Source organism: Solanum pennellii, chromosome 9 (assembly GCF_001406875.1).
Source record: "Solanum pennellii chromosome 9, SPENNV200".
In the NCBI taxonomy this organism is placed as follows: Eukaryota; Viridiplantae; Streptophyta; class Magnoliopsida; order Solanales; family Solanaceae; genus Solanum; species Solanum pennellii.
Window position 1 is genome coordinate 42,728,743 of NC_028645.1, and position 15,861 is coordinate 42,744,603.

Genomic DNA, 15,861 nt, shown 5'->3' on the forward strand with positions numbered 1-15,861 from the left:
TATATATATATATATATATATATAATGTTCTTTTACTTGTTTATATTGCACTAGTGGGATCCAACAACTGCACTATGGTTGTGTACTGATTTTCACTTATTGTATTTATGAGTAGAAGGCATCTTCAAGAGGCTACTAACAGACCTCACTTAGATGATCGGTGATCGTTGCTTTGAATTTATAGTTGAGCAATATTTTTAAGGCTGGCATGGGATTGTCCTTTGTTTATTTCCACCATTTTCGGACATAGACATTTGTTTATTTAGTTCATTAGTTTGGGGTGTATCCCTTCTTGTTAAGAATAGGATGATTTTTTTAGATGTTTTTGTACATTGATTTTCAAGTTCTATGTTAATTATGCTGCATATTTTTAGTTTATTGTTGAACTTATGTTACAATTTATGGGAATCCTACTGTCTTTCCTCATTAATAGACTCATATGTCTTAGTTTTTAGACTATTTTCATGGTTAGGGTTGTACTAGTTTTCTCGATCCCACCATAGTGTTAGTGTGGGTGTCAATCAAAATGGTCTGGGTCGTGACAATGTTTGTATCAGACACTAGGTTCGTTGATCTCAATATATCAAAAGGAGTCTAGTAGAGTCTCATGGAATGGTACAGGGATGCCTTTACTTTTCTTCTAGAGACTTTAGGAAATCTCTTTGTTTTCTCTCGTCCCCTTTCGTGTTTTGACTTGATTCAAATTGGTATATGTCGATTTAATTTGGTATCTAATCTCCTTCACTCTTATGTGCGCACTAGGTTAATACTAGCTATGTAACACCCCTAAAATACTACACCAACATTGGCGTGTTGAAACACCTTTTTTTAATTACTAGAATATGTTTATTTCTCATTTTGGGAACTTGAAATTTTTTGATATTTGGAATCTTAACATAATTGGATAGTTATTTAAGAAATTTTACTAGGGTATTTGAGTAATGTTATAGTAGATGTTACGTGTAACTTGAAAGGGAGGTGAGGGTTAAACATATTTTTATAGATGCATGCATTTTGGGCAGCCAACCTTTTTTGGGCAGCCAACTTTTGAAGACATCTATGCATGCGATAAACGTCACTCTTGACACTATATTTTTACACCTCCTCTAGTAAAATTAGTTTCCTTGAAGTATAAGAACCTTAGAACATTATCTAACCATTTGTTTTTCAAAATTCACAAGAGAAAAACTTGGTCTTTTGGCTGGAATTCGAGACACACCCTTCTCTTTGGTGAGTAGTCGAAATATGTTTTTGAGATAAGTAGTGTTCAATATTTTGGAATATCTCGTTTATACTTACATCTTTTATGTTTATGTAAAACATTGATTTAGTTGTTATAGATTCGAAATATGGGATGCAACATAGGACAAGTTTTGTCTTATTTCATATTTAGAAATCCTATATGGACAACTATTCGTCTTGCGATGATATCCTCTTGTACAAAATATATTTTGCGGAGATTAATGATTTTTTGTAACCTTAAGAGATGTACCTACATATTTCATGAAGGATATACAGTCAAATTTTACCATTTTCCTATTCAAATCTAGGTTGCGACATGAGGTACTAGGCTTAACAGAACTACTGTTTTGGGAGCATAATCGTATTTGTATAGGCTAAGATTACTTGTGATTATAATCCTGTTTTACATAAACATAATTACTCTACTAGGAACTTAATAATTTATTTAATTTTATTTTTAAGGTTGTATATACTCGTGAACATGTTGAGGATCTTTATACTTTTGTTGATCTACGATTTGAACTCTTGAAGGTGTGTTGGACTGTTTCTATGATAATGCATTGACGTTTGTCTATAATCTTGTAATTTCACTCTTTTTACCTACTGGTATATATGAAAGTTTATTTTGGTACCTTTGTTACCTATTGTCACTTTGCAATGTCGTGTTGTTATCCTTTAAGACATTAAAGACACTTGTGTAACTCGCCCACTTGTACGCATTATTTGACCATCCGGTACTCTTGAGGGACCTTGTCCTTCTTGTGGCTGTTACTTTGTATCTAATTGAATCCCCTTTGATTTTAATCATTTTCCATCTCGACTATTGATTTTTAGTCCGTCTTATGAATGGAAGTTTTCCATTTTATGTAAAATTTAGAAAGCCATTTTTAATATGGTTCTTGGTTCTCTTGATTATTGGGCTTTGACCCTTCTAGATACAAGGTGTTGACCCTTCTTGACACCTGCTTGTGCTTTGTGTGTCGACATGATATATATATTTGGCGAGACTTGTTATTCATTCTCATGGAAAATGGTGTTATGAGTGTTCCTGACATTTGGATCTCTAAATATCAGACTTGATACTCTTTATATATTGTTTACTTGATTTATTTCTTATGTTTCAACTGTGTTGCCTATGACTTGAGAATGATAGCTTGCTGAATCGGAGGGATCTGAACCTATAGTTTTTACACCACTAAACTATATGCTTAGCGACAGTTGTTTCAATCGTAGGGAAGGATCGAGAGGAGGAATGAAGCTGTAGATTGAAGATTGAGATTTTGAGAGACTTAAGGAAGATCACATTTGCATGTAGACTTCTATTTTTTTGTATAAACCTTGCGACTTCTACGTAATCAATGTGTTGTACATTTACGTGAAATTTTGAGGTCTAATTTGATAATGTTATTGTGGGTTGCTATAGAAGTGTGACTATATGTTTTGTTCAGTTCACTTGTGTAAGCCCAAGTCTTGTAATATATTATATTTACTACTTGTTTTGAATAGTTGTGTGAAGCATTAACCGCATAATTTGGGTACCCGAAAGTTAGTAATATTCTATTTGTATATATTTTCAAGTGTGAGGATAATATATGCATGAAAATTTCGTAAGTTATTTGCTTAGATTATTTTTATAGGGTTGTTCCACCACAAGTTAAAACTCTATGCAATATTAATTTGACATCAAATAAATGTAAAAATTGGAAGGATGCACATCCTTAACTATTCCTTTTTTTAACCTACTCCTGTTACTAAATTTTAATCAATATGGACTCGTTAATCTCTCTAACAATTTTCAAGTATTTAATTAGATTTCTTGTTTAAGTGGTGGTATCGTTTCAAAAGGATCGCTACAAGTTTTGGTATCAGATCCTAGGTATTTGGTTCTAGGACATTTGTTGTGAATTACTTGAATGGTTTTTTGCTTTTGAAAATGTTCTATTTATAGTTAATGTTCAGTTACTAGGTTTACCATATTCCTAGTGCATTTATAGCGAACATGCATCATGTAGATTTCCCTAATGCAATGTGATCTTCCCATTTGAAGGAATTAAGTTATGGCCTCTTCTTCTGACTGACCTATGAAAGCTGCTCGTGAAGGTTCAGTACCTCTGTTTCCCAACCTCATGTACTGGAACCGGTTTGAAAAATATCTCGATCAGTAGGTTCCCCAAACCAGTGGGTCTGATAGGGGAACTCATTAGGCTGTAAGAGTCGGTTCACATCCTCACATGAGTCATGCTACTCAAGCCATAAATCCTCCTTCTCAACAAATGGCTGAATTATTCCACACCATGGTTTAATCAATGCATGATCCCAACATGATTAACTTTGAGAAACTGAGGATAATGAGTAGAGTGGAGTTTGAAAATCTATTTGCCACGTTCCAAAATGAGTCGTGAGTGGCATCCACCCTTAACCTCCAAGATAGCGAACCAAGGAATCCAAATCCCAACATACAAACTACAAGCATAATGCGGAAGATCAGAAACTTATTAAATATCTTTTCCCAAAACCTGAAAGTAAAGCAACTACATATTCAATGCTTTCCCTTTCCTCAATGCTTTGAACCTTTCAATCTATCAAGTATATATGCATAATTTGTAAGTTAACAAGACTATAACCATACATATTATTCTACATCTAGTCTAGACCCAAAAACTCCCTAAGTAAGTCTTAATTCCTCCCATTAGCATAACTTTAATGTAATTCATATGATATACTACACTTTATATTTATTTACCTATAACAATATGTTATAATTAAATTTATAATATGATAGGAAAATATTAATTATTCAAGTTTGAAGCCACGGTAACCAGTGGCAGCAAACACATGATCAATGAAATTGATGGCTACCATTTTAATTCTAAAGTATGTTATGATTTCCAAATCATAACTTCTAATTATTGAATAATTAATATGACCACTAATTACCTAACAATTGTCCATTCCACAGTTACACAAGACAAATACACATTGCAGTAACAACATGAAACCTCAACAATATTGACTTTAACTACTTCTTAGCAAACTCAAATAACATTAAAACAATAATATGATTTTCACCTATTCATATATATATATATATACATATATATATATATATATATATATATATATATATATCCACTACTCTTTCTCCACTATAACAAAAGAAACAATCTTATATGCACTGTAACTATATGCAACACAATCTGCCCATATAAAAAATAATAACAATAAATTCTATATCTACATAATTCATCAAATTTACATTTACATATGTGTTTTTTACCTCGACAGTTATGTCATCCCTTTACATTGTGCCGCCTTTTCGTTGTTCTCCTCTTCCGTTTTTTTTTCTTTGTTTAGCAAACTATTTCTTTGCCCAAATTATTATAAATAACCAATTATAAGAAATAGTAAAAATGATACATTTTTAATTTTAATGTTATCTTCTTTAACCACCATTTAAATAATTTATTAAAATTACCCCATTAATTTTATAATTGTAGCTACAAATAGTCCAAAACACCCATTTAAATTCTTCGAAAGTCTCTTTTATGTAATAAAAGTTCTAGTAACCCAAACCAATCAAATGGTTCATTAAATTAAATATAAATTTACCCATCGTTCGTCCTCGGACGACCAAAGGAAGGTGAGGGTAAGAAAGGATAATTGTCTCAATAACTCTTTCAAAATACTAATACCCAAGGCCTCATATCAAAAGTTTAAACCTAACCAACTTGAGATCTACACCTCCTGCAATACAATGTCTCAAATGAGGACATCTCAATACTCTACTGAGAATTGTTTTTATATGTGAACTCAACTAAATAAAATTTATTTTCAATAACCACCAAAATTAATCATATTCACATCCTCAACATGTTCTCAAGGACGTTGGCATAACTGTTTGGTGAAAACCTTTATCACCTAACCATGACAAAATCTAAAAAACTAATACTATCTATAAACAGTAGTTAACTTCAAACAATCATCATGCACTCATAGTGCACACACATCATAGATCTATCAATATTGTCTTCACACACAAATACTTTCAACGAGCTAAAGTTATAACAATTTAATCATTAGACATCACCAAACTTATCTAACCCAAAGAAAAAAATAATAATCAAGTACCACCCATCGAGCGGTACACCCAAGCATACATAACCTCTAACAACATTGTCAAAATTCTAGATTAGTAGCTATTATAACCAAACCTTAAGAATGACAAAACTAAAACGGTCCTCACATTCCATTACACATAACAAAAACATAATACCGATAATGAGATAAATCTTAAGTCTATCGAAAAACTATAAATTTCCATGGTAGCTCTCCTACAAATTCTCATGAGCAAAGTGGTACATGTAGAACCACTCAAATACTTCAACCACTCAAATACAACATTAAATATGCCATATCAAAAATAACCAAGGGGGAATAACTCTAATAACTCCTTCCATAGTGTTTATATCAAACATTTTCATTTAACTGACTCTATATTTTTGATTTTCTAGCTAGCCACAATCACTAATTTACTCCCTATAAGAATTGAACACATACTTGATTTATCGAAACCCACATTCACTTAAATCAACACTATTAATACTAAGAAAACATTATAACCACATAGATCTTCTACCTTACTCCTAAGTTATCTTTAGTATTAAGTGTTCTTATAAAATACATGTTCAAACTCTGGCTATCTCTCTTCCTATTTAGGCATTTCATAAAAAAGTATGAGTTCCCAAAAAAGGCCAATATCATTAATTTCGAATTTGATAATACCTTTTTATCGAGATAAAATTATTATCACCCCAAGGGTTTATACAAGAGGTCTTATTCTTTCACTTTTTTTTCCTTCAAATTCTTTCCACGGTGTAAAGTTCTAAATATCTCAACCTTTCAACATATCATACTCTCGCTCCTTTTTGCTGACTCACTTACCAATATTTTTCTTTGGTAAAAAAAATCCCTGACATTTTTACCTTAGCATTTAAATCAAAACATTACGTGAAGCCCTTTAGCAATCAAAAGTAATCAAATTTTCGACTAAAATTATGTATAAGTCCTTCCAAATGCTCCATACTAAATGTGATCAATCAATTCTTACCTTACCAATCCATACGTTGATAAACATACCACCACTAATATAAACTTATAATAAAAAACTCAAATTGTAATTCTATAACTCCATATCCTTTTCTAACAACATAGCTCATTCCTTGAAGATTTCTATGAAGTTATGTATCTTAACTTATCAATGATCACCTCTTCATCGATCTTATCATACCTTCACTAAAAATCCAAATGTAGTCATTAAAATACTAAAAAGCACAAGAGAACTTATCATCACACTCGACCTCAATGTTTACACATTTCTTTCTTAAGTCATATTCTAAAATTTTTTATCAATATTATAAACCCGTGACACTATTACAATAGCCATTGTATAATATATGACACTGCACGTCTTTGAACTCAATTCTCAACCTACTGAAGATACCTTTTTAGCCCTTGCAATAAGAAAAATATTATTTCACTCACCTCCATTTAAGGGATACACTCATCCCACATTTACCAAAGGTAAACTACCTATACACACTGTTTTTCAATCTAAGAATCCACTACCACGTTCAATTTGCCAAAACAATAAACAATAGTCATTCCATCATCCTTGAGAACTCTAATCATATCCATTATCTTAAATTAAGATTCCTCTTATTAAATATAATGCTAAAACACCTCATAATACACACTATAAATACAATGCCTCTACAAATTTAATGCAAGGACCACCCAAATGCAGCTGCTTTTCAGGACCTAAAAAAATGATCTTGCGGACATCCGAAACCAATCTCGACCGTTCAAAACAATCACCAAAATTTCAGGAATACATAGATCATATTTTAGCCCGATCAAACGGTTAGTTAATTAAGAAATATGATCTGAAGGTTGTTGGCCGGAGAAAATGTATGCAGCAAAATAATTCTTTTTCTTCTCTCTTCTCTCTTTTTCTTATTGAAAGCTCTCAAAACCTCTCTTATGTCTTAATGTCTTTCAAGGAAAATACAAATGAGTAGTTCAGTTTTCTCAAGACCATCCTCTATTTATACAGTTGTGCTTTTCCTTACAAAGTCAAAATCAACCACAAATAGGATTACAATTCCAAACCTTTCCTAATAGAATTGGAAACTAAATAAAGAGAATAATTTCAATCTTTTTTCAAAGAGATTACGCATAGTGTCCAACTCTTAAGGAAATACTATCTTCACTATAAGAATCGGTGAAACACTTTCAAGACTTTGTTGACAATAAAACTGATTCTAAATTATAATTTTTGACACTAGTACAACAAACATAAATCATATAGGTCATATATCACTTTCTCTTTTTACCATCACCCAAGTATACTCAATAGGTCTTTCCTTCCCTATAAGTTTGTCATCCTAGTATCAATTTACCTTTCGAAGCGTAAGATAAAATCGTCAGTCCTCATGCAGAACCCTCAAGATACATTTCACAACCTTAATATATCAGTATTGTACCAAAGATCCACCACTAAAATATTAATAAAAAAATTAATGCAATCCAAGTGCCCATAACTAGTTGGTTTCTCAATGTTGAAAGTAACACATCCCATTACCTTAATATGACATACCACTAATTACTTATTATGTATTTAATATTCTGTAAAAACACCAAAAATGTATAAGATAAGTAATGCTCAATGTTTTTAGAATGCTTACGATTAGACTGGGTTCACACAGATTGATGCGCGTAGAACCAGACTTCTAATCCCTTGCTACGGCCAAGCCAACTAACTTGGGGAGTTAGTTGAGATAGAAAAGGTTGGGTCCATCCATGTAGGGCTCTCAAATACGAAGATTTACTCGAATGAGTCTTTACCGGACTTAAAAACGGAAAATCTTAGGTTTTAAGGGTCNTATAATTATTTATTTACTTAATAAGGTGGATGGGTATTTTGGGGAGAGAGGGACAATAATTGTCCCTTGAAGTGAAGTGTTGCTTCACCCGGGTTCAAACCTAGGTGGAAGCAAAGAGTTAAATTTAATTTTAATTTAAGTTGGTAAATTAATGAAATTATTTTTATTTATTATTTATTATATGATTTAAAATAAAATGAAATCAGATTTTTAATAATTAAATAAAACCTTATATGACTAAGTTCTAAACTAGACTCCTAAGCCTAAGAAAACTCTTCTCTCCCACACTCATCTCTCTCTCTCGCACGTCTCTATCATTCTCGTTCATGATCTATCTCGTATAAAGTAACTTTCAAAAATAGAAAAATAAACCAAGTTCTTTACACTTGATGAAGTCACACGAAATCACAAGAAAACAAACGTTAATCACACGTTAGGCAAAGGGAGGTTGTCCGTCGAGTGGTGTTGACATTGAGTTGACTTTGACGTGATCTTGAGTGAAGTTTTTCGTCATCAAGTCGACGGTTTAACATAAAAAAGGTATGGGTTCTCTTTTTTCTTTGTCCCTTTCCCAAGAAACCCCTTAAGATTCATATTATTCAGTCCGAAAAGTAGGGTTGTTCCCCGTTGCATGTCCCTGTCACTAGCTCCAATGATTCGTAGGTTGGGTATTATTGCTTGTAGATTTAGGTGTATGTTTTGTTTTTGTGATTAATATGTTTATGTATGTCTATTTTAAATCGTATGGATGACAACCTATGTGTTTCCGCAACTATGTGCATGTGTTTGCAAGAATGTGACTATGACTAGGATCTCGGCTTGAGGCTCCAAAATGTGTAACGTTATGATTGTTGTTTTACGTGCATAAACCTATGTAAATCGTGATGTTCATAAAAGATGAAATGTGGCTGATATAGGTAACAATCTCTTGGCTAAACGAATCTATGAAAAATGCACCCCAAAACGTGTTGAATGGTCTACGAATTACTATATGAGTTCAAATGAAAATATTGATGAAAATGAGTTGAAATGTGACCAAATTTCCAGAAGATTACATGTTTACTTTAGGCTAAATGAAGATGAACAAATCTGGAAAATTAATTGAGTGAAAAATGAGGTGAGGTCACCACGATTCGAACCCGCGAACTCACCTGTATAATGTCTTAAAATCGCATAAGGGAAATGGGGGTCAAAGGGATTCTATCTCAGGTGTGCTGGATGAAAGTTAAAGTACAAAAAAAATTAATAAAAGAATTGTGAGGCGTGGGAATCGAACCCACGACCTCTAGGCAGCGAATGAGAGTAAAAGAAACATGAAAGAAAAAGAAATGTGAGGCGTGGGAATCGAACCCACGATCTCCTAGGCATATTCAAGGGGGAAAATTTAAAAGAAATTAAAGAGAGATTGTGGGGGTTCGAACCCACAACCCATAAGCCAACGGAGAGAGAGTTTGAAGAAAAGAAATTAAAAGAAAATGAGGTTGTGGGGGTTCGATCCAACATCCTCTCAATCCCATTGTGCGAAAAATTAAAGAGAAAAACTAAGGGAAAATTAAAATGAAGGTGTTGGGGCTCGATCTTGGGTCCCCAAGCCATGTGGACCAAAATACAATAAATGAATAATGTAAGTGTTGTCTAAAAAATTAAAAATTGGTTTCCCTTGCCCAAATTCCGTATTGATACCTAAGCCATACGTGAATTAAATATTCAAGATTAATGCTGCCTACATAGATCAAAATTGAGATCTTGGTATACATACAAGATGCATAAGTATTGTACCACATAATCTGAGGAAGATATGAATCACTTTAATGAACGATGAATGAATCCTCATGGCTTGTATGTATAGACCCATATGTCTAGCGTACGTTTAAAATAAGTGAACCTAAGATGTATGTAATGAAATGATGTAACCCTAGAAGGGTTAAGTAAGAGTGTAAAACACACTATATGGCCAAGTGTGTTGGCACTTAATGAAATGATCAATGAAATGATGAAATGAACATTGAATGATGAAATGAACAAAGAAATGATGAACTGAACAATGAAACGATGAAACCCTAGAAGTGTTAAGTAAGAGTGTGAAACACATTAAATGTCCAAGTGCATTGGCATACGATGAAATGAACATTAACGTAAAATGGGGTGAGTAATTTTGAAGAGGAAATGTGGTAATGTTAATGAATGTGGTGACAACATGATATGAGGCTTATGTAAAAGATGAGAGCAATCTCAAATGATCCTAAGTAAATGTTACCAAAACGTACTCACCTATGAGAGTGTAAGTTAATGAAAAGACCAGTCTCTATGAACAATCTAACAATAGTATTGATATTAAAACACTTAATACTAATGATGAGATGAGAAATCATCTATTGATCTATGATGTCCTCATACTAGAAGTTAGCTTCCATGACTATGAGTTGAATGCAATGGAACTTTGTACTGAGCACTAATAGACTAGCTTTGAGCGGTGATGCCTTCTTTTGGGAAGGGTGGAGGATTACGTAACTCTCATGATATGAGATTGTCTGTCATACCGGGTATGGGTCTTTTTATATCTCTAAGTCTTTGAACCTATAATGCCAATATAGGGATCTGACGGGGTTCAATTACCATGTACGCTAGCATGTTTTGGGTAACTTTGGCTGGTGATTCAACCTCTTTTTGATGTGGGGAAGACAATGGATTTCATGATGCTCAGATGATCTATGTCGGTAAAAGTTAAAGTTCTCCGTGAATGAAAAAGGCCAGCTTCAAATGATGCACATAATGAAATGAACGATACCAATGGTGTTAGGATAAGATATTCAAGAGGTGAGCTAGACATAAGTAATGAAACTAGGTCATTTTTTATCATTGCACAACGAACCTGATGAAAGTCTTAAACTACATCCTAGGTATAATTGGTTATTACACTAGCCTATGAATGAAATAAAATGAAGTACGTATGAATGAATGAAGAAGACTCTGTTTTTGCTAAAGAAGGCTCCCTAGTTGAGGTCCCATATGTTGAGCCCTCATTTTCGGGAAGTCTTGGTGTCAAGTCCATGATTCCAAGGTCTCATGGCATATGAACGAATAATATGAAAAATGTTATGTCCTATATGCAATATGTTATGTGCTATGTGCGAGATGTTAAGTGTTGTGTGCAATATGATAAGTATGATGATGAATGTTACTCTCACTGCATTACTTTCCTAATCCAAATTTGTGATGTTCTCTCACTTTCCTAATCCAAATTTATAAAGCTCCCAAACTTTCCTAAACCCAATTTTGCAAGTCCACTGACTTGACTTTCCATAATTATGTAATTAGGAAAGTTCTATTCTTACTCATGCATGTCCTTGGTGTGTTATTTCATATATCAATACTTAGTATAAGTGTGTACTAACCCTATATAACTCTACAATGTTATGTGGAGGCACAGGTTTATGCTGAAACTATCCGGACGCGGAGCATTCATCCGGACTTGGTAGGCCCTCATGATTTCGAGGATACTTGCCCATTATATTCTAGCTTAGTTATAGGATTGAGCTAGTGGAATACGTTCCACTAGAGTTTCTTTCCATTTTTGTTAAGACATTGTATTGTTGCCATTTTGGCAAATATACATTTAATTCCATATTAAATTATTTCTTTCATTTGATGATCTTAATTTTTAGGTGGTTGATGGTGAACAATTATGAATCTAATAGAATGATTGGTATATATGTTAAGAAACAAAAAGTTTCAAATTTTCCACTAAAATTAACCTAGACAAAGTAAGAATGACGTAAGTAGGCTGTTTGCGACCTCTGATAGGTCAACGACGCCGCTCTTGTCTGTGGTCTAAACTCCGGTCGTGAAAAAATTTGTATCAGAGTCCTAGGTTAAATTCTGAGGATAATATGTTCACATCAACCACATTTAGTTGTTTTGTAAGTCATGGTAGTGAAGTGCACCACTATCCTAAAATAGAGACTGCATGATGCGTAGGAAAATTCCCTTTTTCTGATCTAATCGTGCTTTTCCAAATGTCTGATTTCTTGATATTCTGAGCATGTCTAACATCAATACTTTTTGTTTTTCAGAAAATTAATACGAGAAGAACCATTGGTCAGAGGAGAGGAGAAGCAGCTGCTGGGGACAATCAGGTTCAACCCTAGGCTCCTGTCGAAGGAGTAGCTATGCCGATTAGCCTTGCTAGGTTGACTGATGCTGAGGTGAGGACATCTCTAGCCCATATGGCACAGACCATCACTATGATGGCCAAGGCCATGACTGAGCAGGTCAACCGGAAGAATGTTCAGAGGGAGAACCAACCGTTTCGCAGTACGACTGACAGGCTGAGAGATTTTACAAGGATGAATCCTCCTATTTTCACAGGGTCTAAGACTTTGGAGGATCCTCATGTGTTTTTGGATTAGGTGCATAAGATCTTGGTGGCTATGGGCGCCACAGATACTGAGAAATCAGACTTGGCTTCCTATCAACTCAAGGATGTTGCACAGACTTGGTGCAAGATGTTGTAAGATAGCCATGTTTTGGGCGGAGTTCGGATAACTTCGGAGCTGTTTAAGACAGCCTTTCTAGAGAGATTCTTTCCCAGAGAGATGAGGGAGGCCAAGGTTGAGGAGTTTATCAACCTTAAGCAGGGATCCATTAAAGTCAGGCAGTATTCCCTGAAGTTTGTTAAATTGTCCAGGTATGATACTTCCCTTGTATCTAACAGCAGGGATGAGATGAGCAGGTTCCTCACAAGAATTAACTAAGATCTGGAGGAGGAGTGTCGATCAGCGATGCTGCATGATAACATGGACCTTTCTAGGTTGATGGTGCATTTCTAGAAAGTAGAGGATAGCCGCAACAGGAGGGGCTTTCGTGATGCTAGGAGGCCTATGCCTCAAAATCAGGCAGGTCCCAGCCATGGAGGCCACAGAAACAATTTTGGCGTCCGTGATCAGCCCAGGTTCAAAAGGGGGCAACAGAGTTAAGGGAACTCTGACTGTAAAAGTATTCTAGCACCTAGATGAGGCAGACCCGAGCTCAGTAGGGGCAATGGAGGTGAGACGCAGCATCCCAAAAAGAACTGCCCTAAGTGTGGCCGCGCTCACAGTGGAGAGTGCAGATAGGGAACTAATGCCTGCTTCGGTTGCGGTAAGAGTGGACACATTGTTAGAGACTGCCACTATAACAGAGGTCAGGTTGGAGGTAATGCTCAGCCTAGGTCTAAACCGTAGGATGTAGCAGCAGCCGAGCCTCCTAAGAGGAACAGGTTCTATGCCATGAAGGGCAGGGAGGAGCAGGAGAAGTCTGCTGATGTGGTCACATGTATGTTGCAAGTATTCTCAACTTCTGTTTATGCTTAAATTGAACCAGGGTCTATGATTTCCATTGTAACTCCTTTGCTTGCTCTCACTTTTGAGATATTGCCTGAAGTTCTGAATGATCCTATAATGGTTAGTACACCTTTAGGAAAAAATGTAAGAATTGATAGAGTATACAAAGATTGCCCAATAGTTGTATGTGGTAAGACTATGTATGAAGACTTGGTTGAGTTACCAATGCATAATTTTTATGTTATTCTTCGCATGGACTGTATTCATAGTTGTTATGCTTGCATGGATTGTCATTGTAGGGTTGTGAGAATTCGTTTCCCTAATGAAGAAGAGCTAGTTTCGGAGGGGTACAACTCGAGTCGTCCTAATCCCTATATTTCGAATCTTAAAGCCAATAAAATGATGTCCAAGGGGTTATTTTGCCATCTTGTGAGTGTTAATGATTTAGATCATGACATTCCTTCCATGGACTCAGTGCCTATACTGAATGAGTTCCAAGATGTATTTGCTGATGATTTGCCTAGAGTTCCTCCCCCTCGAGATATTGACTTTGGTATCGTCTTAAAACCCGATATTAAACCAATTTTAATTCCTCCTTATAGAATGGCTCCAGTTGAAGTCAAAGATATGAAGCTGCTATTCAAAGATCTTACTGACAAGGGGTTGATTCAATCGAGCATATCCCCTTGGGGCGCTCCATTGTTGTTTGTGAAAAAGAAAGATGGAACCCTTAGAATGTGTATCGATTATCGGTAGCTCAACAAAGTCACTATCAAGAATAAGTATCCACTTCCAAGAAATGATGAAATTAACAATGGAACGATTAAACCCTAGAAGGGTTAAGTAAGAGTTTGAAACACACTAAATGTCCAAGTGCATTAGCATATGATGAGAAAAACATTCACAGAAAATGGGGTGAGTAATTATGTAGAGAAAATGTGCTAATGTTAATGAATGTGGTGAGAACACGATATGAAGATAATGTAACAGATGAGAGCAATCTCAAATAATCCTAAGTAAACGTTACCAAAACGTACTCACCTATGAGAGTGTAAATTTAATGAAAAGTCTAGTCTCTATGAACACTCTAACGAAAGTATTGAGATAAACACACTTAATACTAATGATGAGATGAGAAATCATCTATTGAGCTATGATGTCCTCATACTAGAATCCAACTTCCATGACGTATGATTTGAATGTAATTGAACTTTATACTGAACACCGATAGCCGAGCTATGAGCGGTGATGCCTTCTTTTGGGAAGGGAAGAGGTTCACGTAATTCTCATGAGATGAGACTGTCTGGCAGCCGGGTATGGGTCTCCTTATATCTCGTAGTCTTTGAACCTATACCGCCAATATAGGGATCTAGCGGGGTTTAATTTCCATGTACACTAGCATGTTTTGGGTCACATTGGCCGATGATTCAACCTTTTCGGTGTGGGGGAGAAACTGGATATCATGATGCTCACATGATCTACATCGGATAAATTAAAGTTCCCCGTGAATGAATGAGGCTAGCTCAAAATGATGCACATAAAGAAATGAACGATACCAAGGTGTTAGTATAGGATATTCAAGAGGTGAGCTACACTTAAGTAATGCCACTAGGTCATTCTTATCATTACACAGCGAACCTGATGAAAGTCTTAAACTACATCCTAGGTATAGTAGGTGTTTACACTAGCCTATGAATGAAATAAAATGAAGTATGTATTAATGAATGAAGCAGACTCTGTGTTTGATAAAGAAGGCTCCCAAGATTAAGTCCCATATGTTGAGCCCTCATTTTCGGGATGTCTTGATGTCAAGTCCATGATTCCAAGGTCTCATGGCATATGAACGAATAATATGAAAAATGTTATGTCCTATATGCAATATGTTATGTGCTATGTGCTAGATGTTATATGTTGTGTGCAGTGTGATAAGTATGATGATGCATGTTACTATCATGGCATGACTTTCCGAATCAAAATTTGGAAAGTTCTCTCACTTTCCTAATCCAAATTTGGAAAGCTCACCAACTTTTCTAATCCCAATTTGGCATGTCCACTGACTTGACTTTCCATAATCATGTTGTTAGGAAAGAGCTATTCTTACTCATGCATGTCCTTGGTGTGTCCTTGCATTTACTCATACTTAGTACAAGTGTGTACTAACCCTATACAACTCTACAATTTTAGGTCCTGGCATAGGTGAACGCTAGAGCTACAGGATGATGCTGAAACTATCCGGACGTGAAGCATTCATCCAGACTTTGTAGGCCGTCATGCTTTAGAGGATGATTGCCAATCATATTCTAGATTAGTTATTGATTGAGTTAGTGGAGTATGTTCCATTAGCGTTTCTTTCCATT